Source organism: Acinonyx jubatus, chromosome D2 (assembly GCF_027475565.1).
Source record: "Acinonyx jubatus isolate Ajub_Pintada_27869175 chromosome D2, VMU_Ajub_asm_v1.0, whole genome shotgun sequence".
Lineage (NCBI taxonomy): Eukaryota > Metazoa > Chordata > Mammalia > Carnivora > Felidae > Acinonyx > Acinonyx jubatus.
In genome coordinates this window covers 75564928-75591100 of record NC_069393.1, presented here as the reverse complement: position 1 = coordinate 75591100, position 26173 = coordinate 75564928, and the positions used below count along the sequence as shown (strand labels likewise).

The following is a 26173-nucleotide window of genomic DNA, read 5'->3' as shown; positions in this document are numbered from 1 at the left end:
GATGGCACCAGAAATTTTGTGGTCCCAACCAAACTGCAAAGGATGTTGCAAATGCAGTCTTCCTGTGTGGCCAGGAAGAAGAAATAGATTTGGTGAGCATAGAGAATTATCTCTGCCACAGTAATTCTACTTCTTATTTTGGAGAGATGAAGAGAACGAGGCCAAATGGTTACTCTTAGCCCTCATGGTAGACCTGGGTAGATCTCAGAAGAAAATTTGTAATTTCTATTGCACTCCTGAAGACATTGATCCACGCTTGCCTTGTCATCATTTTTTACCACAGAAACATGATTTAACCCAAGACTGTGGTTTATTCCTTAATTTGCATCATGTGCTCCCAGTGCCTCATGGGAATAAAAGAAATGATTTAGAGGCTATCAGTCCTCTACCCACTGAGGCTTATACTTCCTTGTAAAAGGGCATCCAACCACATCTTAAGAGTTTGCAAGAGTAATAGTCATGATAATAGTTAACATTTATTATGTGCCTGCTATATACTTAGCCCCATGGTAGGCATGTGTTAGACCTACCTTATCGAATCCTCTCATTTAATCTTCAAGATTTACTTTGACCAAGTGACTTAGAAGGTGACTAATTTCTAAGGATGGATTTCTAAGTGGCTTTGAGGAAAAGAACAATTATAATTCCTTTTAAGGTGTTCCCCTCGAGAACAGCAGTCACTTGGTTGGATAGGTTCTGACGGGTTTGTGAAGACACGGGTCACATGACCATAGAGTCCCATCTCAAGTGACTTGGTGGGGGCCTGGGGCTGGCCTGTCATCACTTCTGTTGGCAGATGGGGTTGCCCATTGGCTCTTCATTTTTGTTGTTGCTTGCTCACCCTGCAAGCTCGCAGTCAAAATGGTAGACAGATCTCCTTGTCCATCTAAGTGGACAGAACAGTTTGTTAAAGATGAAGGGCATCGGTATTCTCTTGGGGGTCTTGGGATCTGTTTTGGGGAGATGTGCTTTGGGGGGGGGGTCCCTGACCGAAAAGTAACTGCAGTGATTGGGAAGGTAGTATTCATGCATCCGGACACTTTCATGGATGAAATTAGTGTCTCTGGACATCCTTCCTTCTTCTGGAGGTAGTGGATGGATCTGATCCTTGTCCAGCGAAAATCCCTATGCTCCCTATGCATTACTCAGATTTATCCTATATAAAGACATGTGGTTGAGGGATATCTGAATCCCTCCTTCTCTCCTCCACAGATCTAGAGATGGTCCTAAAGATACATTTCCCAGGAACTCTTACGGGGCTGGGGTCAGGTGAAATAAGAGGTCATCAAGTTGTTGGAGGGAGACCTAGTCTTTGGGGCACCTCTATCACAAAAGATGTTTTCATTTGGGATGGACACTCAAAAATATTTTGCGAACAGGTTTTCAAGGAAACTTTATGCCACAAAGACAATGGAAGACCTTTCCTTATGCCCAAAGAACACCGTCTAGCGATGCCAAAGATGAGGTTCGAATCTGGACGGATAGCTTTTTAAATTATAGCTTCTGTTTCAATGTCATTAGTATTTCTGATGAAAATGGGCTAAAGCAAAAGTCTTTTAAGGTGTAAAATCATAGCTTTTAGTTCCGGAAATAGACATTTTAAATTTCCTCGCTCAACTCAACTGTCCAAAGGAGAAGGGAAAAGGCAGCTTGGCAAATGTTTTGAAGCTCTTTCAGGAGAACAGGGAAGAATTGCACAGATGCTCTTAACTGTGTGCCTACACACTCCCCCAGGGCCTTTCAGGCCATGAATTTGGCCGTGGTGGCTTCATGGGGCAGTCTTGAATATGGAGTTACCAGAGAAGGTGAGCTCCATCTTCTATCCATTAGTGAGGTACCATGCTGCTGGGCTGGAGCATCTGGTATAGCCAGATGAAACAAGGCAAGATTAAAGAAACACCAGAGCAATTGACTTCACTTGACTTCGTAGGAACATCCACACTGTGAGGGTGACCTAGGTCTTTCTCTCTGTTTTCTGATCATCAGAGATTGGCTTTGGTCTCTGCCCTCATACTTCAATGTTCTGACACCACCAGGACCAACCCCCTCCTCCCCACCCCTATCCCTGCAATATGTATCCTGGGTGTGATATTCATAAGATAATCAAATAAGCCACTAAACAACTATATAGCATGTTAGTAAGGCTGTTTGATTTGAAAGTCTTTTGCTAAATAACCATAATAGCCATTAGCTGCTAGAGATAGGTTAATGACGATCATAACATTTATTACTGAAAGTATCTGTTATCTTCCTGAGAGACGCCCTCTTTTTATCACAGTTGGGCTGATTACATTTCCATGGTCAACATTTCACTATGGCCTGTGTTTCCCTCGGGGTCCCATAACTTGTCAAGAACTGAAGCCCGTCAGCCGGGAGCTCCTTTTGGGAATTTGATTTTATTAATACTTTACGGTTAGTGGCCTTTAATTAATGTTAAATGAAAATGGGATTCTAAAAGCATCACAGAAGACTTTTCACTTGGGTGTCAACATAACTTACAGTGATTAATAAGCTTTAAATGACCATTATAAGAGATTGTTTGAAATCCATTTTGATGGTAAGACACTGATTGGAATATGTTTATAATTAAAAAAAAAAAAGTGTCCCTAGGAGGAATTTCTGTCTGATCTTACCAGTAAGAAATGTAACACGTCTGCCGAACAACTAGTATGTCCTTAGGGGGTGGCCGTAGGAAGAACATGCAACAACTTTGTTGGTGGCCTGCCCTGTGTTATTGTGGGATTCATTATGGGATGCCTGAATCAGCTTTATTTATCCATCCCTGTTCCCTTCTACCCACCCTGCTCAGCGCGCGTGCGTGCGCACACACACACACACACACACACACACACACACGCTCGTATTCTGGAAAAAGGTGGAGTATAAATAAACAAACATTCACAGAGTTTCTCATGTGTCCGATGGTGTGCTATTCGTAGGCATGGGCTCATTTAATTCTCAGAGAAACTCCATGGGGTAGGTCTTACTATTCTCCCCGTTTTATGGATAAGGAAACCAAAGGCTAACAGTGGTTAATGACTTGCCCAAGATCTTCTGCTAGTAAGTGACAGAGTGGGATTTAATCGAAGATTTTCAGAATTCAGGGTCAGTATATTATCCAGCTTTTCATGGACAAACAGATAAAATTTCAAACCCCCTGCTTTCCTGCCAGTAAGCATCAGTGACCTGAGATCAGGACAGGTCTCTGCCTCCATAAGGAAACAGGGCAGACAAGGGATCAGAGCAGGGCCCTGTGCATCCGGCTAGACAAGCTCGGTGGAGGGCGGGAGAGGCTATATTACTGGCCACCAATGCCCCAGAGCCAGTGGTTGCCCCTCTTACCCAGTAGTCATGGGCTACCAGCTGCAGGGGAGATATGAACTGCTTTCAGAGGGCGGTGTTTAGAAGAGAGTCCTGACTCTGCCCTGTTTCATAACACCATTCAACATGTTTACTCTAATACTCTCCTGTCCATATTTCTGTATAACCCATTTTCAAAATGGGTCTGAAACGTCACAGAGAAGAGGAGATTTGAATCAATCCTGGCTTCTCCTTTCCCCAGTCACTCAGGGCTGAGTTTTCACCCAGGCCACCCTGCCCCACCCCTGAGCCCTCCCTGGGACGTCTGGCCTCTCCTCCCCCACTGCAGGGTCTTTTCTCTCGGAGGGATACAAACTTCTTTGCTGGAGAGCCACAGCCAAGCATAAATAGGATTCTGAGGGGTGATATGAAATAGTGCCAGTTACATTTGTTAGTAGGTGCTGGGTGCAAGGTACACATGGCAGGTTCACTATCTGGTTTGTTCCTCACACCTATTTCTCCTTTATCAGTTTCTCCTGCCAAAACCATGCCAAAACGTCTGCAGCTATGCACATCCCCGGCGGTGGGTGAATGTGTTGATCGTGAGTCTTTCGATGGTCTGAGTGTGCTGCTCTCTGGGGTCCTGGGTATTAGAGAGTTCAATGGCAACAGCAATGAGGCCCCTCTGTGGGCCCGTTACCTGCCTCACTTGGCCCCAGACCCACACAGCTGGGTGGGACCGGGTGCTCTTACCCAATCTCCCCCCTCGAGGGGACCAGAGCTCCTTTTACAGCTGTAATTTTCCATCCCTTGGCATGATTATTGGTTCATGTCTACCTCCCCCTCCCACAGCTGTTCACCAAGGTGCCACCAGGGCCCAGTGTGTCTTTGGTCCTGGCTGGCCATCAGGAGGGGTCTCCTGAGTGGTTGCATGAGCGATGAGTTTGCAGTCCCCAGGACAGCCTTGCGTGGGGGCCCTTGCTGATTGGTGGGAAGCTCAAGGTCAGCTGATGCCATCTCATTCCTGTGTCTCATTTAAACAAAAGACATTGGCGGGTTATCTGCGGAGAGTGATCTATAGATGTGTGAGTCTTCCAGTGTGCCACACATTGGCCACAACCTGCACTCACATCTGTCAGGACAGAGGAGCTGCTGAACTTTAGAGCTGAGAAAAGTAAACGTGGCCATGGAAACGGTCTGCTTAATTGGTTGAACTTTATAATGGGCCCTTCTGGAGCCTTGTGTGCAGAAACTTATCTCTCAGGTCCTGGTGGGTGGGGGAGTCGCTGTGACAGCTCATCCTTGGATATCCCTGCCTCCCTGTTGTGCAGCCTGCAGCCTCCTTCCTTCTTAGCCCCTGTGTGTGTGCAGGTGTATGAGTGTATAAATAAGTGTGTGCACGTGTGTATCCGTATGTGAGTATATGTGTCCGTCTGTGCCCATGTAACTACGTTTGTGGGAGTGTGTGCATATGTACGTCCATATATGTGTTGGGGGTGAACATATGCATTTGTGGGTGGGTGAGTGTGCACAGGTGAGCGTGTGCCTCTGTGTGTGTGTTCATGGCTTGCGTGCATGACTGTGTTTGTGGAAGTGTGCTTCTCTGTGTGTGCACGTCGTGTCTGTATACACACACGGTGGAACTTTGTTGGGAATGTACCTGGCAGTGTGCGTCTGTGTGTATGAGTGTGTGTATGTGTGTGTGTGCGCGCGCATGCACACGCGGTGGTGGGAATGTACCTGGCAGTGTGCACGCATGCACGTGTGTGTATGAGTGTGTGTGTGTGCGCACGTGTGTGTGTGTATGCCCGCGTGGTGGCATATTGATGGGAACACACGTGGCAGCGTGCGCGCGCGTGTCTGTGCGTGTCCGCGTCTGGTCTGCGCATGCCCCGGTGGCCCCCAGCTGCGAGGCAGAAGATGCCGGTGCTGCGCCCTCGTCTCTTGATGTTATCGCTTCGGCTTCCAGAGTCTGGCAGGAGACGCAGAATTAAACGCAGACGCTGTGGTGCCAAAACAAAATCGTGAAAAGATTTGAAGCCCCCGTTCCCTAGACTCGCAGCCTATCGAACTGGGAACAAGCCCGGCTTTGTTTCATTTCCTGCACTGAATGGGGGTGGAAGAGTCTGGAGCCGCATTGGTTCCGATAGCGGAGCTGACTCGAAGCCAGAGAATTTGAAATTGCTGAAACCCCAGGCAGAATGGAGACAGCAAGATGTGATGGAGAAAAGCCTATATGCAGGGGGAAAAGACATTCTTACCTTGAGTTAGGGATGAGAAGTGGCAGCTTAATACTGAGAACTAGAGAAGCACAAAGAGGAAAAAAAAAAAAAAGAAGAAAAGAAAAGGTGGTCCAGGTCCAGGCAAAGAAACCAGGCAGAGGTGGGTCTGTCCCTGCCCCGCTTTACCTGGGATATGGGATCAGACAGGTGGGTGGGACTAGTGATAAGCACAGAGGAAATGGGGTCCAGTTAAAAGTGTTCACCTGTCCAGCCCTTGATTTTGTAGCTGGGGAAACAAAGGTCCAGCTCAGAAGTCACCTCCCGGAGTCACAGCGGATCTGGGCCGCGGGGACTCTTGGCCCCGTGCTCCCTGCACCTGGTTGCTCTAACAGGAGGTGAGAGCTGGCTTCTCCTGGGTCTCTCTGGGTGCCCCAGGCTGCCTTGCTGTCTCCTTGTTTTGCTTTCTGAGAACAAGTTTTCCGCCTTCTGTTTGGAGCCTCTGATCTTGAACCGGCCTTACCTGAGATTTCTGCTTTTACTGTAACAATAGTGTTGGGACAGCGATATCAACCGGGTCATATTTTCACCGATTATGACTAAAGTGTTTTCCTTCTTTTTTCCCCATCATCCGCCCTAAGGGAATTGATGACACTTGTTCTCCAGAGCTGTAGCTGCCAAGATGGCTGCCCTCCAGGTCAGCTGTGAATATGAAGTACACGGTGTGTTTGTGGGAGGGTCACAGAAGGCCAGGGGAGGAACAGAATGGAGGCCACAGTGGGGGCAGGGGTTAAGAAGCATTGCACTGCCAGGGGTCGGTGTCCGAGCCACCTGTGTCCTGGGATCTGGCTGAGACCAACCCCATGAACTATAGATATCCCCACACGGTGTTCCCGAGACCTTGGCGGGCCCGGAGCCTGGTTTCTACTCTTGTACTGAGCCTCTCTCCCCAGCGAGCCCCCAGGCCGGGGGAATGGGATCTCCCCTGCTCTGTTCCACCCCTCTCCGCACTCACCCTCCTGAAAGGGGCACATCTGTATAGAAGACCAGCCCGTCCCAGGAAGGAACCCTTCCTTAGTCCAAAGAGCTGAGGCTGTGGGTTTTTGAGCAGTGACCATGTTAGCCACTGACTTCGTCACTGTCGACCCCGTTGCAGAGGAGCACTTTAATGGCCATTAAAGCCAAGTTTCTAATCTCCTCACGTTCAAACGACAACTCTTCCCTCTGTTATCTTTTGCCAAGAAAAATTTGGATAATGAATCTCCTTTATGGGGGGGGGGTTGTGAAACGAATTGGGGTACATTTGTGCAGGAGAAGACTTTGTAGTTGCTAAAAAGAATGGGACAACTCTATGTAAAGAAAAGATAGCTATGATATTGCTCCCTATTCTTTTACTTTGTTAGGTGAAAAAAGCCAGCTGTAGAACTGCATGAGTTGTGTGATTCCATTTTTATTACATAATGAGTGTGTATGTGTCTGGAAAGCCATATACCAGACTGTTAACGGTAGTTATCGTGGGGGAGTGGAGCTTAAGAACTTGTAATTTTTACTTTATGTATCTTTGTTCTCTCTCTCTCTTGAGCATCCGCAGCTTGTTTCAATGGAAAAAAAAATCTCTTTTTAATATGGCAATAAATATACTGTCAGTCAAAGGTGGCAGGAGTTCATGGTAAGAGCTTTTTTGTGTATGTGGGAAGAACGTGAGGATAAGCGGTCAGGACACCTGACTTTTCTCTTCACCAGGCGTCTTACCTCTTTTTGGGGGCATGGACCTTTTCGACGGTCTGATGAAGACTTTGGACCCCTTCTCAGCCCAATGCTTTAAATATAGAAAATGATATATATATATATATATATATATATATATATATATATATATATATATATATATATAAATTACAAAGGAAGCCAAATACATTAAAATACAGTCCTCAAAACATTAAAAAACCAAATTTGTGGGATGGTAATATATGTGCATCTTAATCAATGCATTAATGTACAAAATCTAGCTGAAGGTCTAATAACTCCTATAATTTAGCGTTAGCAGTTGAGCACACGTGATATTTTAGGAAATCTGTAATGAGTGAACGTTACATGAAAATATCACTGATTGCCATTAGTGGTAGAGTCAGATATGCTAATACTACTATGGTTTGTTGCTTTCCTTCCTAAGTGAATGAGATGCTAAATTACAGTTAGGGATAGTGAAAATAAAGAGGCATTTTTTTCCCCTTCCCCATCCAGTACCACAGACTCGTGTTTGAATTTTCCAGGTGGAGAGCCAATGCTCTCAACTAGCTGTGAGACACTGGGTGATACTATTCCGTCCCCGGGTCCCAGGCTCCTCATCTGTAACGCGAAGAGCTCAGCTATGGCAAGTGCATATTCCCCTGTGCGTTCGCTGTAACTAATTCAGAGCGACCTGGTGACGCGTGTCGAAGACGTTGCTGAGATCGCCCCTGAGATCGGTTGGAAAGGATACCACGAGTGATTGGCGAGGTCTGCCACGAACAGATGAGAGAGAGAAAGAGGGGTATGCGTGGTGCAAATTTCCACTCTTGGACTAGATGAGCCTGTGGTCCCTTCCAGCTCTGATATTCTAGTAAGTCTGAAATTACTTATTCTCTTCCGACTCTCGTGGAATATATGTGCTGTGTGACAACAGCGGGAGCAGCACGAGGAATGTTAGTGCTTCCTGAGGGTGTGTGTGCGGGGGGGGGGGGGGGGGGGGGCATTGTTACCGCTCTGCCCCCGTAGACCACGTCTTGGGATAGACTTTTCACTAAATGAAATTGTAAGCATTACCTCCAGTTTCAATGCTAAAATGGGTACTGGGGACAAATTGTCTAGAAAGAAAACAAGAATTAGTAAACACAGCCTTACAAATGAGCCATCTGGAGATTTATTTACATAAGAAAAGAGGAAAGCCTTGGTATTTTCAGGCTGGGGTTTGTTTCTCTAGCAAGTAGCCCCAGGGGAGTATTTATCCTGAAGACACATTGAGCTTTTTAGCAAGGATTGCCGAAAGCAGGAACGAGGGATGCTCATTTGGTTCCTTAGTTGGGGACTGGGTGGGAGGAGAAGAGACAGAGTAGGAGTCACCAAAAAAAAAAAAAAAAAAAAAAGTTTTTGAATGAATTTTAGCAGATGGGATTTCAAAATAGTTACAATGTGCTCACACCCTGGTTTTGAAATTACACATTATCCCCAAAGTGCCAAATGAGAACAATTTTCCCATAACAAGGTCAAATTTTGGAGGCATTAAGCCATCAGGCAAATGCAGAGGGACTGCAGAATAGCGCTGAGGGCCCCAAACCTTGACACAATTTGCTCAGCTGTGGGAAGAGTGGTCTTTCCACCCCAGGGAGCCCCCCGGGTGTCAGACCAGCTCTGCAGAACCACTTAACCCCCTCTGCTAGCTTGTCCCTTTTCCCACCGTTCACTCAGGAAGTACACATGGAAACAGTCCTCTCTTCCTAGGGATTCCAGCCACGTGACCTGTCTTCCCACCCACCAGGAGTGTTCCTCCATTTGAGCAGGGCAACACAGGGTAGATGAGAGGGGTGGGGAGGAGCCCAGAGGTGACGGAGCTCACCGCATCCCAGTGCCCATGTTGGAGACCACACAGGCCCAGGTTACATCGCCTGCCAGGCTCGCCAAGTGACAGTGTGGACAAAAATAGCCTCGCCGTGTCTGGACAAGCCCTGTTTGGCCAATAAAATACAAATCAATAAGACAACACTTGGACTGACTTTACAGAAAGAGAACTTTCTGCTCCTGGACTGGGCTGGGTTGTAAAGTATCTTACATGTTTGCTCTGGAAATTGCGTAGCTTAGGGCAGCAATTCTGTATAGAGGCAAGAAGAGGCAAGACTGAAAGGGCTGAGCAGGTCTCCTGCCCCAGGGCTCCTAGAGTCAGAAACAGCTGGGAGGAGAGGATGGGAAGTGAAGCTTGAAGAGTGAACATAGCTGGAAGGCACCCAGCAATTCAGAGCCATCAGCATAGAAGATAATTACCTGCTGACAGGTCTCTGATGTGTACCTGGATGTGCGTGTGCACACGCGCGCGCGTGCACACACACACACACACACACACACACACGTGCAGGCTCTGGTTAACCATGTCTTCACAGGCAACTTGGGGGCATACTCCATATTCCATACCTGGGCAAGAAGGGGAAGGGCTCATAAATAAAGATCCAGAACGCTTAAACATTGTACCGTGAACAAATCTGCAACTAAACTTGAAAATGTCAGAGGTGCAAGGAGGAACAGAATTTGAAATGTGGGAAGTTTCTGGAAGAGGTAGGTTGAGAGCAGTGCTTTGGGCCAGTGCCTGGCTTGAAGGAGACGTTTCTGAAAAGATTGTAAAGGAGTGCAGGATCAATTGGCCAACTGCTTGAAGGGAATTATAAGAAGAAAACCAGCCGATATAGACGGCAAATATGTGGCCAGGCTCTGGGAACATTGGGCAAGTCATGGTTATTTTGATATGTTCTTTTTTTTTTTTTTAACGTTTATTTATTTTTTGAGACAGAGAGAGACAGAGCATGAACAGGGGAGGGTCAGAGAGAGGGAGACACAGAATCTGAAACAGGCTCCAGGCTCTGAGCTGTCAGCACAGAGCCCGACGCGGGGCTTGAACCCATGGACCTCGAGATCATGACCTGAACCGAAGTCGGCCGCTTAACCGACTGAGCCACCCAGGTGCCCTGATATGTTCTTCTTGATATCATCACAATCATTGTGATTTATCATTACCAATATGTGGAACTGGGTGATAAGGTTGTAGCATTTTGGATTTTGTTTTTCATATTCTTAGGTATTTATGGGGCTCTGAAAGTGAGTTCACACCATAGTGAACAATAGTGAAATTGTGAATAGTGAATTTGGCAGGTGCCCCCAGACCAGTACATTGCGTATCCAATGTGGATGATATGCACGTCAATGGTGCTCTAAATTTAGAACACTTCTAAATGAATTTGTATGCTGCTGTTATGATATACGCGTGTATTTGAAAACAGTTACATATACGTGAAGGAGACAAGATTATTTAAGACACAGATCATGCTTCCTGGGCAAGTGTGGTTAGGAAGGTATGTTTCAATCCTAAAATGAGAGAGGAATGGTTACTTTTCAAGTAACACAAGGAACACCGAATGGAGCTCTTGACTTTCTGTGTTATCCAACATCATACCATACGTCCAGTATGACTCATTCAAGGACAAAAGTAGGGCTCCAGGAAATGGCAGTCCAACTTGACCATTAAGAGCGTCAGGCTAAGAGTCTCTCAGGTGAGGTAATGGATATGACTTGTTCCATCAAAGTCATTCCAGAAGACGTGGCTTCAGAGTCAGGCGAGCAAAGGCATAAGTTCAGCACCCTGTTTTCCTCTTCCAGTTCCCATTATTGAAAGCCTCCACTGCTTCCTTTATGATGGCGGTTGGGAGAAATGTGATCTTGGGAGAAATGAAGCTTGCAACCCTACTGATGAGTTACATAGATGCTTTCTCCCCAGGCTCCCACCTCCAAAAGCAGAATTGGCTCTGCTTAAGTCACTCTTGCTTTCTCAGCCCTGATGCCGGGAGCAGCAAATTCCACAGGCACTTGGTAGGATTTTATCTGATTGTCCCTCTCGGGCACTGACACAGTGTAACTCATTGCTGATGGAAATGAAAGGTAATGTAATACCGATATTTTGCTACTTTTCCATGAAAGCCCATAAGTGAGAATCATGCTTGTTTTCCATTCATCTTTCTCTCTTCCTGAAATTTGCAGAGTTTAACCGGAACGCATTTGTGTTCTCTGTCGTTTTGGAACTGGTAGTGCTGGAATTTTCTAACATTCCTGGTGTTTTCAACTTGAGTGCCAAAAAGATGTCTTTCTCCCTAGAAATGAATTAGCTCTTGGAGTAGCAGATACAGAGACCGGCGCTGCTGGGTCTGCCTATATCTTGAAATGCAAGGACCTACCGGGGCGGGGGGGGGGGGGGGGAAGGCAGAGGCGTTTGGTGGTTTCCTCTCACTTCTACTGGTGTGCGAGTGAGATTACATTATGGGTGACAATTCTGTCTTCCTTTGCAAGGACAACGTCGCGCATTTTGCTGAGCTTTCAAAGAGAGCGCAAGTGGCAAAGATTCGATAATTATTGTGAGTAGAATCTAGGAGGCTTACAGTTCCAACTTGTTTTGGGGCTCAACTTCTGGAAGGCAGCCTACAAAAATAGCAATTTACAGCGGGGGGGAAGCAGGTCCCGAGGCATTGGGTCGGGGCAGACATTAGTTCCATTTAGGGTTTAAACCAGCCCACAGTTAATTGTAGGTCTCTTGCATTAGCTTGTAGGAGCAGTAAAAGCATGTAATTTGAGCTAATCTGATGGGCAAGTGAACTGGGTACTTCGTGCCAAGTGAGACCGTGAAACAAAAGGACACATGTGTTTTCAGGAAAAGACACACACACACACACACACACACACACACAAAACCAACACAACATAGTTTCAACTGTTGCACACGTGAAACTCTGGAGAGTTCTTTGGAAGGTTTGCCATTTTAGAAAAGAACCTTTAGGGTACAGTGGATGAAACTTGGGAGCTCAGGGCCTCTCAGTTGGGCAGTGAAGCCTGTGGTCCCGGATGATCTGGGGGCAGCCTTCCGAGGAGAAGTTTTGCTTCAACTGATTATCAAGGTCTTTGTTAGAAAACCCCTCTATCTTGTGGGTCTTTGCACGATCCCACCTGACTGTACCTTAGAATCAGGTCCCGTCCCTATCAATTCTGACTTACTTAGTTTGGGGCGAGGCTCAGGAGTCCTGGCCTTCTGGAAGCAGCCCCAGAGGAATGCAATGTGATGATTGTAGTTAGGATTAGGAACCCCTGATCTAATAGCAGATATGGCTTAAGGAGGGTGGGTTCATGGACATAATTTCAGCTACCTGAGAGGGAAGTGACACAAGGCCAACTGTGAGGGTGCAAATGGATTTTGGGCATTTTGCAATGATGCCGTCTTGTTGGTCCGTGTTGTAGGATTTATGTTCCCGAGGAGTTAATGCACTCGTGGTTTTTCTAATGTCATTCATCCGGAGACAACTTCCTCAAAGCATAAATGTAATGTGACCTTAAATCAGACTGCTCTGATGGGCTCCACCCAAGAGCAAGCCTTCCAAAGGAGATGATTCTGGACCTTCTTTGTTCAATCCTGAGCCTCAAATGGGGCTTTATTATTTTCTTGTCAGGGCTGCCCTCCTGGGGTCCAAGGTGTGAGTACCTGTTGGTAAGCAGGTTTTAGGTTAGTAAAACATTTAGATAGTCTCATCACTCAAGACAGAAATTATCCACTTCAGCAAAAAGGTATTAAACCCCTAGTTGAAAAATCAGTTAAATCAGTAGTCAGTATGTTTTGAATACACTTTGCTAACTTAACTCAATTTTTAGTGTTAGAATATGTGTGAAAATAAGGCATCTTCAGGGCACCTGGGTGGCTTAGTTTGTTGAGCATCCAACTTCGGCTCAGGTCATGATCTCACAGTTTGTGGGTTCGAGCCCCCCATCGGGCTCTGTGGCTGCCAGCTCAGAGCCTGGAGACTGCTTCGGATTCTGTGTCTCCCTCTCTCTCTGCCTCTCTCTCAAAAATAAATAAACGTTAAAAAAAATTAAAATCAGCCATCTTGAGTTTACTATTCAAAGAAAAATTGCGTAAGGGTAAAAACATTTAATACCCAAAATGTGCCATTTGGGTTGAACCGCAGGACTAGAATCCTCAAAAATTAGAGGCAGAAAATTAAATAGTAACTCAAAGATAAGCTAGTCTATATCTTGACAATGAAAAAGTGTTGAACATCTTACAGAGTAATAGGGCTGGTCAGAAAAGACCCTAAAAAAGGCAGTCTTCTCTGTGGCAGACTAAATATTAATCTCACATCAGGGAAGCAATGGGTATGTTGTTTTATGCTCCAGATGTTTATATGGAAAGCGGAAATCGAATCAGTAAGTCATTTGCAAACTTACCGGTTGTGACCTCCCTGGAGAGCAGTGCACGTGGCATGGCTGGTGTCCTCAGGTGTGCTCAGTTAAGGACCTTTGGGCAAACCAGGTGTGGGGGGCTGGAGTGCCAAAACAACTTCTGAACAGACATTTAAAAATTTTTTTTTTCAACGTTTATTTATGTTTGGGACAGAGAGAGACAGAGCATGAACGGGGGAGGGGCAGAGAGAGAGGGAGCCACAGCATCGGAAGCGGGCTCCGGGCTCCGAGCCGTCCGCCCAGAGCCCGACGCGGGGCTCGAACTCCCGGACCGCGAGATCGTGACCTGGCTGACGTCGGACGCTTCACCGACTGCGCCACCCAGGCGCCCCTGAACAGACATTTAAAGCATGTAAAATATGTATACAACATTCGTATACAGGCAGGAGCTCTGTGAGTCAGCAGCTGATAATTTTGTGCGTGTTTTCATCTACATGACTTTCCCAGAGGGATCTGAACGGTTGGCCTAAGGGGACTCCATTCCAGGGCCCAAGAATAGTCTTCTCCTCCCTCCCTCATTTAACAAATACCCTCCTAAAAGAACGGGCTGGCGTGATTGTAGAGTCGTGCGAGGCCAAAATCTCTGGGGGATGCCGCAGACTGGAGACCCAGGAAAGAGCTGATGCTGTGGCTCCAGTCTGAAGGTCGCCTGCTGACAGAAGCCCTCTTCCTTAGGTCTTTTTTCTATTAACGTCTTCTACTGATTGGGTGAGGCCCACCACGTTAATCAGCCTTCCTCAAAGTCTACCGATTTAAATGTTAATCTCATCTACAAAATACCTTCACAGAAACACCTAGGATAATGCTTGACCAAATAGCTCGGTATTACGGTGTAGAAAGGCTGACGAATAAAATTAACCATCATAGACAGAGTCCTTGTGTGTGAGATGTGAGTATAAGGATTCTGAGTGGTGGGCTTGTTGGCTCCCACCCTCTGTCATCCCCAGAGGGTGCTTGAGGTCCAACCAGTTTGTCAGGTGGGGGTTACCAGGTGAGGCTCCATAGTCAAGGGGAGGAGCTTCTGACCTCCCTCACATACGATTTCCTTCCAAGAGATGGAACAGAAATTTACTGAGGAGATTAACAGTACACGTGTGGAGTTCAGAAAGCAGAACGATCTTCTTGTGTTGCCTTTATGGCACAGAAAATTATTCTCATCACCAAGGTTATAATGGAACCACGTTTTGACTCTGTGAAAACATTGTTATCTCCTTTCTCTGCATCTTGACCGTGGGGGATGGGGGTCTGTGACGGCTGTCGTTTTAACATAACTGGGACAGACAATAGGGTAGTTGGTGGTTTCCGTGTAAGTTGACGAATGGAGTTGTTTCACTTAAAATTTGTATGATTGACTTAATTTTTTTCCTAAGAACTGTGTGATGATATCTCAACAACTTTGGAACACGGAGGAAGAAAAAATGATTAGGCCCACCAGGTGAGCACAATGATTTCTGCTTTCATGTGGACCCTTCTGCTTTTTAATATACATATATTTGCTTGCATGCTTATTATAACGTACATATATTTTTACCCTTTCCCCATTAACATTGTATCACAAGTGCATTTCCGTGTCTTTTATGGTCAGTTTTTATGGAGACATAACGTTTCATCAAAGGATGTAGCATAATTTAATTAACCAATCCCTATTGTTGCTTGTTGAGGTTGGTCCCGGTCTTTTGCTGAAACAAATCATCTTGCAGTGGTTTGTTTTTCTTTAGTATAAATTCCTGAAAACAGGGTCATTGAGCCAAAGGACATTTTATGGCACTTGATGCATACACTGCTTTGGTTGGATTTGATTGGATTCTTTGTACTTTTCTCCTTTTTGTGTTTCTTTGATAATGACCTTCCATTACCCCTCCACCCCACCCCCCACCCCGCACCCCCGCCCCGGTTTCCAACAACGACCTCTGCAGCCAAGGTGACTCTGAGGTGGCCATCAGGACTCCAGTTCCTGCAGTCTTATTGCTGACAAGAATATTCTCCAAGGCTAAAAATGTCCATACCCAGTCCTAGCTTGAGGGAGATTTATAGCTTGGAGCCTCTGAGTACGATCTCTGCAGCCATTTTTCAGCCGAGAGTGGAAAAAGCCCACATTTCACACTTAAAAAGCAATTTGGGATTTATTTTTGGTTCTTTGATAATTCAGCGAGACTTTGAAATGCTTGACATCTTGCTGCCTCTCACCATACTTGAAAAAGAGCTCCAGGTTGAGAAGTTTAGGGAGCAGTGGAACTTGAAGCAAACATTTGAGAAGGCGGAAGTTAAGGGTGCCAGTATCTCTTTAAAAAGAGGCTTATTTTTGTTTTTTATTTTTTGTTGCAATATTTGGAGTTTCATATTGGGCATCCCTGCTGTATTTCGCTTGGTGGAGTCTGCTAGAGGTGCTTCAGGTCTTGTCTCGGTACAAGAAGTGATGCATTTAAAGAGGTAAGTTAAAAAACCAATGTTAGCCATGGTGCTAGACTTAAGTATGAGGAGTGAATTACTTCTATTTGGGGAAAGTTGTTTAAACCTGAACCCGATAACTTTTGAACATCTCACGTAAATGGACTCCTACACGACGTGGCCTTTGGTGACCTTCTTCTTTCACTTGCCGTGGGTCTCTGACGTTAAACCCACGTCGTGGCACGCGTCCAGCCTTTGCCCCTCTTTATAGCTGAGTAATCGTCCGTTGTATCGATATGCCGCATTTTCTTTCTCCATTCATCAGTTGATGGACATTTGGGCCGCTTTCACTTTGGGGGCTATTACGAGCAGTGTAAATATTCGTGAGTGTTCACGAGAGTCCATACGTATTCACGTGCAAGTCTCGGGTGGATGTCTGTGTTCATTTCTCTTGGATACGTGCCTAGGGGTGAAATCGCTGAGTCATATGGGGACTGCATGGCCAGCTTTTTAAGAAACTGCCATATGTCTTTGCAGTTCACCCTAGAGGTGGGCAGGGTTGTGCTTAGGCCTGCCCGTGTCCGCGTGGGTGATGGGAGTGACCCTGATCGAGCGTCAGAGAGCAAAATGGAAGAGAGGAGTGCCTCAGACTAAGGAAGTTTTAATGAGGATGGGTTTTTTTTTTTTTTTCGTAATAATTTGCCCATTCAGAACAGTCTTCAGTCGTGAAGCGTACTGACTTGTGTGGTAGTGATGTTGTAGGAGGGATCTGCAAGGTTTGGTGTGATCCATTTATAAAGCTTCCTATCATGCCAAATGCCCAATTGAGTTTTTAGGAATGCGTCTTTGCGTCAGAAAGCAAAGACCGTACCCCGCACACCCACAAGCTCTCCAAATAAATATCCTGTTTGGGCCTTCTGATAAAAATAATCTTGGCGTCTGCCTTCAGTTCAAGGTACCAGCGATGCTTCCCTGTGACCCAACGAGGGGACCCGTCAGTTCACCGCATGTTTGACCTCTGCCTGAATTCTGCCGCGTATGTGAAGGTTATAATGAAGTTGGTTGGTTTCATGCAAAGCCCCTTTAACAACATGGGAGGCAGTGTTTGGGGAACATTGCTGAAATTGACATTTGATAAATTGAAGATCTACGATAAGTGTGTTAATGTTACTGTCAGAGGCTTCCTTTTTTCACTTTTAAATGTCTGAACATGAATACCTTAGGAATTTGAGATTAGCCTTGGTATTAAGCTTAAAATGGTTAATTCACATGAACGTTGGCCATGAGGATTCCTTTTCCTCTTCGTTAGTAGAAAGACGATATTAGCTTGTGTAATTATATCCCTAGGTGGCATTAACCACAGAATTGAAGGTTTGGCTTCCTTCTGGCAAACAAACCTCCATTTCTGACTTGACGCTCGCACAGCTCACTTGTATAATCACGCTACATGTGAGGGTGGAAATTAGATCTAGGGTTGCTGATTTATATTCCATGAGCTGAGTTTTCCTGTGCCAGCCCAGAAAAATCTTAACATTGCTGAAGTGTTCATTTTTTTTTTTTTTTTTTTTTTTTTTGTGGCTTCTACAGACCCTGTAAATGATCCAGGAGGGCAGATTTGGGTATATTACCCCACAAGTTCTAATTATGGATGTAATGATTGGTGAACATTTAAAGCAAAAGCCTAAATGCTAAACGTGGACCTTCTTGTTTTTACATGAAAAGGTCAGCAACCCAGTGTCAACAGTTTTAGACAGCTTGGGTTATACCTCTAAGAAATAATCAAAGTCAGCAAGAAAAAACAAACCCAGACCATTCCGCTGCTCATAAATGAAGGAATCCAGTTGTCTTCTGTGTTGTAACTGACACGACCTGACATGCTCATTTTTTTTTTTTTTTTTTTTTTTTTTTTAGTCTTTGGGTTTTGAATAATTGCTTCTTGCAGAAAGCCTATATTTTCTGTACTCTGTGGTTGCCAAGTTGTACTTGACTTTTAAAAGAGAGTCAAAGGAACGTATCCTTGTGAGAAATTGCTGCTTTGTGGAGTACAAATGAGAGGTTTCATGATCTTTGAAGCTAGGAAGGCCAAATCCGGCTCAGAAACCCCATTGCCAGGCTGCATTTTATATTCTCTGTTGCTCTACTGTCCTTTTGCTGGAAGTGGGGGAAAAAAGATGTCATGGAGAGTAAGGGTCCAGCTAAGTGATTCTCCATCTGGTTCAGAATGTAGAAAGTTGTCCCTGGCCATTGTGGTCCAGAAGTTGGGCTGAATGGCAGCTTGCTCCAGACCTAGACCAGTGGGCCTCAAGTGGGGACAGTTTTGTCCCCGAGGGGACAGTGGGCAATGTCTGGAGACCTTTTGGTGGTCGTAACTGGTGGGGAGTGGGCAACTATAGTTAGCGGATAGAGGCCAGGAGTTGCTGCTATGCATTCTACGCTGCACAGGACAGCTCCCTGCCCCCACGACAAAGGAATATTCTGTCCCAAGTCAATAGTGCCCGGTGGAGAAATGCTGACCTGGAAGGTCGCTCTTTCTAATAGGTAGGTAGGTACGTAGGTAGGTAGGTGGGTAGATTTATGTATATATATAATTTATTTATTTTGAAAGAGAGAGAGCGAGAGCACATGTACAAGTGGGTGAGGAGGACAGAGAGAGGAAGAGAGAGAATCCCAAGCATGCTCCACACTGTCTAGCAGAGCCCGACGTGGGGCTCGATCCCACGGACCTCGAGATCATGGCCTGAGCTGAAATCAAGAGACGCTCAACTGACGGAGCCACCCAGGCGCCCCTGGAGGGGTGGCTCTTCATACCAGATGTGAAGTTTCCTACTCCACTCTTCACAGCGGGGGGAAGAGATCAGAAAGGAGACCCAGTGCCTTCCTTCCAACAAAATGTTCTCTTTATTTGGCACCTCATTTCTTGGGGCCTCTCTTAAAGACAGCGTTGGAATTGTAGGAAGCAGGAAGCAAGCACCCCTACCTGTAGGAGGGCTATGGAGCCAGTGCAAACACACAGCTTCTTCCCACACTGCTCGGTAAGCCATCGGCAAGATCCTGCAGGCCTGGACTTATTTTCTTTCTTTCTTTCTTTCTTTTTTTTTTTTTTTTTTTTTGTCAAGTGTTTCATAAAATGCTTTTGTCCCAGGTTAACTTTCCGCTTCTTTGTTGTTAAAAAGAAAAAAAAAAAAGGTTTCTCGGAAGGGAAACACTTTGACAAACAGATTAGAAAGTTGTCCAAAGTCACCAAAACTGCTGGTCTGTGTGAAACCTTGCTGACATGTGAGTATTCTTGCTCAACCACATCTCCAGTCAAACAAAACCACTTCCATTGGCTCTCTAGAATCAAAATGTCTAAGCATTCTGGGGGCTGACCGTGGCCTGTGAAACGGTGTATAAGCCAAGGTGGACCACTCCCTGGCCTCTGAGGCCCCTTCCCACTGTGTGAGCACTGCTGATTCTTGGGGCAGCTCGAGGCAGGAGGAAAGTGAACAAAAGACATTTGTACTGAGACGTTTATGTTTTAGCTGACTTTCCTCCTTTGCTTTTTAACTCGAGAGAGAATGACACGAGTGGAAGGGGTGATACCCACTATGGTCGTTTCAGAAATTGCGGGTGGTGATGGTTGGGTGGGGTGGAAGTCTTGGGATCCGGAGCTCTTTACCTCCGTAACACACGCAAAGTGAGCCGGCCCTCCTTCCCACCTTCCCACTGTAAGCAAACGTTTATTGCACTACCCAGCACTAATCACCCTGAAGAATGGGAAATTGAGTTAAGCATGTTTTCTGCCCTGTGCTTGGTTAGGAGTATCTTATTTAAGGTTCAAAAACAACCCTAGGAGTAGAGAACTTTTGTTATCTTCGTTTTGCCGATGAGGAAACTGAGGCGTAAGAAATGAAATGATCTGTTGCAGGTTACAAAACTAGTAACTATGTGAAAATCTGAACTTAGGCAGACGCCTTTGTGTTTTCTAGATTCTGCCACACAGTAGGAGCTCAACAAATGTCCCTGAGCTGGAATTTTGTCCACATAGGAAGTGAAGGCATATATATGCATATCACTTGTAGTTTCAACTCCATGTGCTGAGCACACCAACAGTCAAATCTCGGGGATCTATAGCACGTATGAGGTGGTCAAGGAGAGCCTGTCCCTCCCGGCATGTCCCGACGTGTGGCTTGGAAGTGAGCACATCTTGCTCAGTGATTCTGATGCTTAAAGATCATTTCCTGGGGGTGCCTGGGTGGTTCAGATCGTTGAGCGTCTGACTCTTGATTTTGGCTCAGGTCGTGAGCCCGGGGTGTGGGATCGAGCCCTACGTTGGGCTCCGTGCGGAGCGTGGAGCCTGCTTGGGATTTCTGTCTCTCTCCCTCTGCCCCTCTTCTTCTTGTGCTCTCTCTTTCTTTCCTCCTTGGACCCTGGGGCCCTCAATGCAGACCATCTACTTTGTCATGGTTCTCAGTTGAAGAAATGGGGATCTGTCTCAACACTGGAGAAAATCCTGGTCAGGGTGCCATACGGGGATGTGGCCTAAGCCGCAGGAGACACACAGATGGTCTAGAGCTGCACCGTCCGATACTTTAGGCAGCTCCTGGGCCCTCAGAAAGTGGCTAGTCTGAGTCAAGATGTACAATACGTGTGAAATTCACACTGGATTTTGGACTTAGTACAAAAAAGTAAAATATCTCACTAGCAATTTTTTTTTACATTGATTCTGTGTTAGGTTAAGCAAACTGTATTATAGAAATGAATTTCACCTCTTTCTTTTTATATTGTGAATGCAGCAAACAGAAAATTGTAAATTACTTATGTAGCTGTCATCGTACCTCTATTGGACACTGGTGGGCAATTCAGTGAGTTTTCAAGGAAAATATGATTCAATGTGCTAATTTTGTGGCCTGATTCCCCCTACCCCAAATGAAAATGCAACTCCATTATAATTGTCAACATAATCCTAGGAAGTAGGTGTCGTTACATTTTTACAAATGAAAAATACAGTGTTCTGGCAGGGTTAGATTATTAGATTACTCTGACAACCATTGATGATTTGTACCTGGGAGTTGAATTCATGTCCATTTGAATTCAATCCTGGTTTCTTTTCCTTGTAGTTTGTGAAAAGAAAACCAGAGAGCGGAAGAGAAGGAGATGTGACCACCCTTTCAGTCAAGTACATGCCGAGGCCGCAAATTTCCCGAGCATTTTCTTACCATTGCTACTTACTTAGATGCAGACAGTGTACAAATTCCAGCAAATTGGGGGTTCTGGTTAGTTGCTCTTCAGTTAATCCAGGTTTCATGGAATATTTCAATTTTGAAAGTTTCCTGTAAAAAGCAGAGAACCTAGGGGGCGCCTGGGTGGCTCAGTCGGTTGAGCGTCCGACTTCAGCTCAGGTCATGATCTCACGGCTTGTGAGTTCGAGCCCTGTGTCGGGCTCTGTGTTGACAGCTCAGAGCCTGGAGCCCGCTTCAGCTTCTGTGTCTCCCCCTCTCTCTGCCCCTCCCCTGCTCGTGCTCTCTCTCTGTCTCAAAAATAAGTAAAAACATTAACAAAATTTTTTTGAAAAAAAAATTAAAAAAATAAAAAATAGTAAAGAATGGGGCGCCTGGGAGGCTCAGTTGGTTGGGCCTCTGACTTTGGCTCAGGTCACGATCTCATGGTTTACGGGTTCAAGCCCCGCGTCGGGCTCTGTGCTGACAGCTCAGAGCCTGGAGCCTGCTTCTGATTCTGTGTCTCCCTCTCTCTCTGCCCCTAACCGACTCGCATTCTGTCTCTGTCTCTCTCAAAAATAAATAAACATTATGGGGCGCCTGGGTGGCTCAGTTGGTTAAGTGGCTGACTTCAGCTCAGGTCATGATCTCGTGGTCCGTGAGTTCGAGCTCCGCGTCGGGCTCTGTGCTGACAGCTCAGAGCCTGGAGCCTGTTTCAGATTCTGTGTCTCCCTCTCTCTGACCCTCCCCCGTTCATGCTCTGTCTCTCTCTGTCTCAAAAATAAATAAACATTAAAAAAAATAATAATAAATAAATAAAAAATTTTTTAAAGTAGAGAGCATAAAAGAAATAGCAATTTGCAAGACGACCACTTTTTCTCCCATTTTATTGAGATAAAACTGACATCCAACATTGTATTAGTTTGAAATGTACAACACGATGTATATTGTGAAATGATCACCGTGGTTAGTAAACATCTACCACCTCACATAGTTACACATTTTTTTCCTTGTGATGAGACTTTCAAGAACTACTCTCTTTAGTTACTCTCATAGACAATACAGTATTGTTAGCCACAGTCACTATGCTGTACATTACATGTACATTACGACTCGGCAAATTGTAGAAGGAATTTACATCTGTAGTTTGTCTCCCTCTATTCTTTTTTTAAAATTGTTTGTTTATTTATTTTGGGGAGAGTGCAAGCAAGCGAGGGGCAGAAAGAGAGGGGGACAGAGGATCTGAAGTGGGCTCTGCACTGACAGCAGTGAGCCTGACTCAGGGCTCGAACTCACAAACTGTGAGATCACCACCTAAGCTGAAGTCAGATTCTCGACTGACTGAGGCACCCATGTACCCCCCCACCCCATGTTCTTGATTCACCATCAGAGAGGACTCTTTGGGGGACTCTGCATCCATTTTGGTCCACGGGAGGTTAGTAGGTAAGAGGGGTTTGTAGCTGACTTCGTCACAGTCCCCATGCTGCAGCCTGCCTCAAGTGTGCACCTATGTGCCTCGGAGCACAGCTGAGATGTGTCAGCTCTTCACTTTCTATGCTATAGACCAAGTGGGTGGCCCTTTTAATTTTTCGCATCTCTGGCCAAATGTGAATAGAAACTAGCTTTTTGTCCTATCATGTTTTGGATTCGTATCTTGACTGCCAGTCAGAAGATCCCCACCTATCAGTCCCTCCTTTCATGCTTAATCTATTTTGTGATGATTTGCTGCTCAGGCTGAGAATCGTGTTCCCCATCCAAGTCGTGCCAGCATTGGGGAAGTCAAGCCAGGGGACTTCTTCCTTCACAATATGCACAATTTTGATTTTGGAACAATACAAATTGAGAGGCTGGAAAACGTGTTTGAACACAAGTAGTGCCGTCCTTGGTGTAGCAGATGACAGAAAGCCGCGGAGGCAGGTGGTGGCCGACACGGGACGTGACCCAGTCTCCCGCTGTCTACGCTGCCAGAGTCTGCCCCGTTTCTCAAGTGGGTGGTGCTGGGTTGGCTGGCTTCGGGCTGGGGCTGAACCGTGGGCATAACGGCCATCACCTTTGCGACCGTGTCTGCGTCCATACGACGAAAGGCATCTCGTCCCTCTGGCATGGGTCACTTAGCTGCAAGTTGCCACCTCATGGGACAGATGACAGGATTGAAAAAGCGAATAAAATAAGGTCTGTGTTTCCAGTCCTGCCCAACCTCCTCGGCCCCAGACTAACGTCTTCAATCACTGGACGTTCCTGTCTGAAGGTCTGGTGACAAAACCTAATACGTGCCAGATCTTAGTCCTTTAGTTTTTACAATAACCCGTGAAGCAGTCACTCCCATTATGTCCATTTTCTACATAGGGAAACTGAGGCATAAAGCAACGAAGGAGGCTGCCCAGAGTGGCCCAGTGAGGTAGGTCAAAGCCAGGATCATGAATGCAGGCAGAGGCCACTTTAGAGTCTTTGCTGTAACCTCTACACTGGGCTCTACTCTGCAGACCCCTCAGATGTATTGGCTTCCAACTGAATAGCTGTCCTCATCCTCAACCAGCCCCTCCTCTTACTGTCCCATTTCTCCGAACAGTTTTGTCACTCTTCTTGCTAGGGAGCGGTGGAAGACTGGGGGTAAAGCACCTGCCACCTTCATGTACCGGAAACATTGCCAAGTCTGGTAGATGTTCCCCTCTAAGGGTTTTCCAATTCCTTCTGTTTCTTTCTGTCACCGCCGCCGGCGAGGAGCTCAGGTGCTGGTTACAGCTTTGGGTCATAAAGCATTAAGGGGGAGGGGCTCACAGTGGCACCCAGGCTCAGCCTCTCCCTTCCCAATGGAGAGCTGTTGCCCCCAAACCTGCAAGATCCTCCTGTCCGACCTGCCAGTGCCCCCCTCCCTTCACCCCAGTCCTTCCCATTCTCGGTGCAGAACTGGCCTCGTGAGGACCAGCCCCCTAGGGCCGATGCAAATACGTCCTGTGCCCCATGGGCCACGCAGCAGCGGAATCCCCCGATGAAACCTGGAGTCTGTGTTTTTAGCGAGCTCCTCGGGTAGTTTGATAGGCTGCTTGGTTTGGGGATCGCTTCCTGTTTACTGTCCCATCAGGCCCTTTCGGCCCTGCACCAACACCCTCCTTGGCTTTCTGCGGCCGTGTGGTTAGCACACTGCTCTGCTGGCGTGCTCAAGGCCAACGCCTCGTGCCGGGCAGCGTTTCCAAGGTCATTCCAGCTCCTCCTCCACGTGCACCTCGTCCTCCAGCTGCTGCAGATCACGAACCTGGGGGGGGACGTACGAGGAGGCTGTCCACGGTCTGCGTCGTCCAGCCAACGGGGGGCCTTTGCCGAGCTCGGGAGTTTCCAAGGAGACCTTGTGAGTGAGCGTGGGGGCTGCCTCTCCAGTGGGACTGCATGATGTCTGGGAGCTCTCTAGGTCCTGGGAACGCGTGTGCTGAGCACAACCCCCTTCTCAAGTGGTGTTTAGACATTGGTTTTGATCACAGTCCGTGTTGTTTTTGCTCAGGGTCCCAACTCCCTAAGTGGAAGAAAGAGTTTGTTTTCAATTCCGTTACCGCAAAGTCGAGGCGTGTGGTGTTCGTAGGCTCCGAATCTCCGAGGAGCAGACTTCCTCTCTGTTCTGTCCCGCTTTGCACTCCACCCCTTCTGGACTCACCTTATCCTGCTGGACTTACCTCTGCTCGGTGCTCCTGGTGATCTCTCCACCCCTGGACGACTCACACATGACTCCGACTCCCTGTTACTTCCCCACGGCCTTTCCTGTGCCTCTGTTGTCACCTGTCACGGCATGGGCTTCATGACGCAGCTCTAAGACACTCTTGGAACCTGGGCGTAGGTGGGAATCTGAGGAAAGCTGTGATTGGCTTGTCGGGGGGGCCCCTGTTCTCCTGTCTCCTCCTTGTATGTTGCATTTTCAGAGGCAAACCCACAGATAGGACCCTCTTTCCTCATGTGCCCTTTCCTCTGGATAGAACAGACGGGACACCTGAAATCTGTGCGTCAAATTTCCTCACTTGTTTATACCTTCAGTCAGTTGATATTCATTGAAGGCCCAGGTTTTCCTACAGTCCGTCTTTCTTTCTTTCTTTCTTTCTTTCTTTCTTTCTTTCTTTCTTTCTTTCTTTCTTTCTTTCTTTCTTTCCTTCCTTCCTTCCTTCCTTCCTTCCTTCCTTCCTTCCTTCCTTCCTTCCTTCCTTCCTCTCTCTCTCTTTTCCTTCCTTCCTCTCTCTCTCTTTTCCTTCCTTCCTTCCCTCCTCTCTCTCTCTCTTTTCCTTCCTTCCTTCCTTCCTTCCTTATTAATGAGAGTGCACACATGTGCAGGAGGGGCAGAGGGAGAGAGAGAACCTCAAGTGGGCTCCACTGATGTGGGGCTCAATCCCATGACCATGAGATCACGACCTGAGCTGAAATCAAGAGTCCGATGCTTAACTGACTGAGACACCCAGGGGCCCCATGACTTGCTTTCTGCCTCAGAGGGTTCTTAAGTGAATACGGCCATTCCCCTGCCTTTTTAAAACCGTGCCACCTCCGCTAAGTAAAAAACAAAAAACAAACCCCTCGTGTCCTCTTTTGTCATTGGTTGAGATAAAAAACAAATACACCCATTGTCACTAAAAGCAAATCAAAGCGACGATAACTTTAAATTTTTTTTAAGTCTATTTATTTTGAGCGAGACAGAGACAGTGCCAGTGGGGGAGGGGCAGAGAGAGAAGGAGACCGAGAACCCCAAGCAGGTTCTGCACCGTCAGTGTGGAGGAGCCCGACGTGGGGCTCCCCCCCACGAAACCGTGAGATCACGACTTGAGCCGAAACCGAGTCAGATGCTTAACCAACTGAACCACCCGGGCACCTCAAAGCGAGGATAATTTTCGATTGTGCTCCCAGCTTTGGATCAGTAGCCTTCTGCTCCTACCTCAGCCTTCCCGCAGACTCCCCCAAATGCGGGAAGTTGCTGAGTGTGGCACCCTGGATTTGTGTCATCTTCTCCATGGCAACCAGAACTACCAGGAACGGTCATGGCCAAGGTGACCACCCCTCTTCCCCGCATACGGCAGGCAT

General features: G+C 46.6%; 1 long non-coding RNA gene across 1 annotated transcript; it reads left to right on the top strand.

The window, feature by feature from the left end:
• Nucleotides 1-21413, top strand: LOC128312606 (uncharacterized). Its single transcript, XR_008292093.1, has 5 exons — nt 1-5682; nt 7793-8121; nt 14909-14973; nt 15873-15968; nt 16876-21413. It is a non-coding gene; the product is annotated as an uncharacterized LOC128312606 (long non-coding RNA).
• The last annotated feature ends 4760 nt before the right edge of the window (nt 21414-26173 follow it).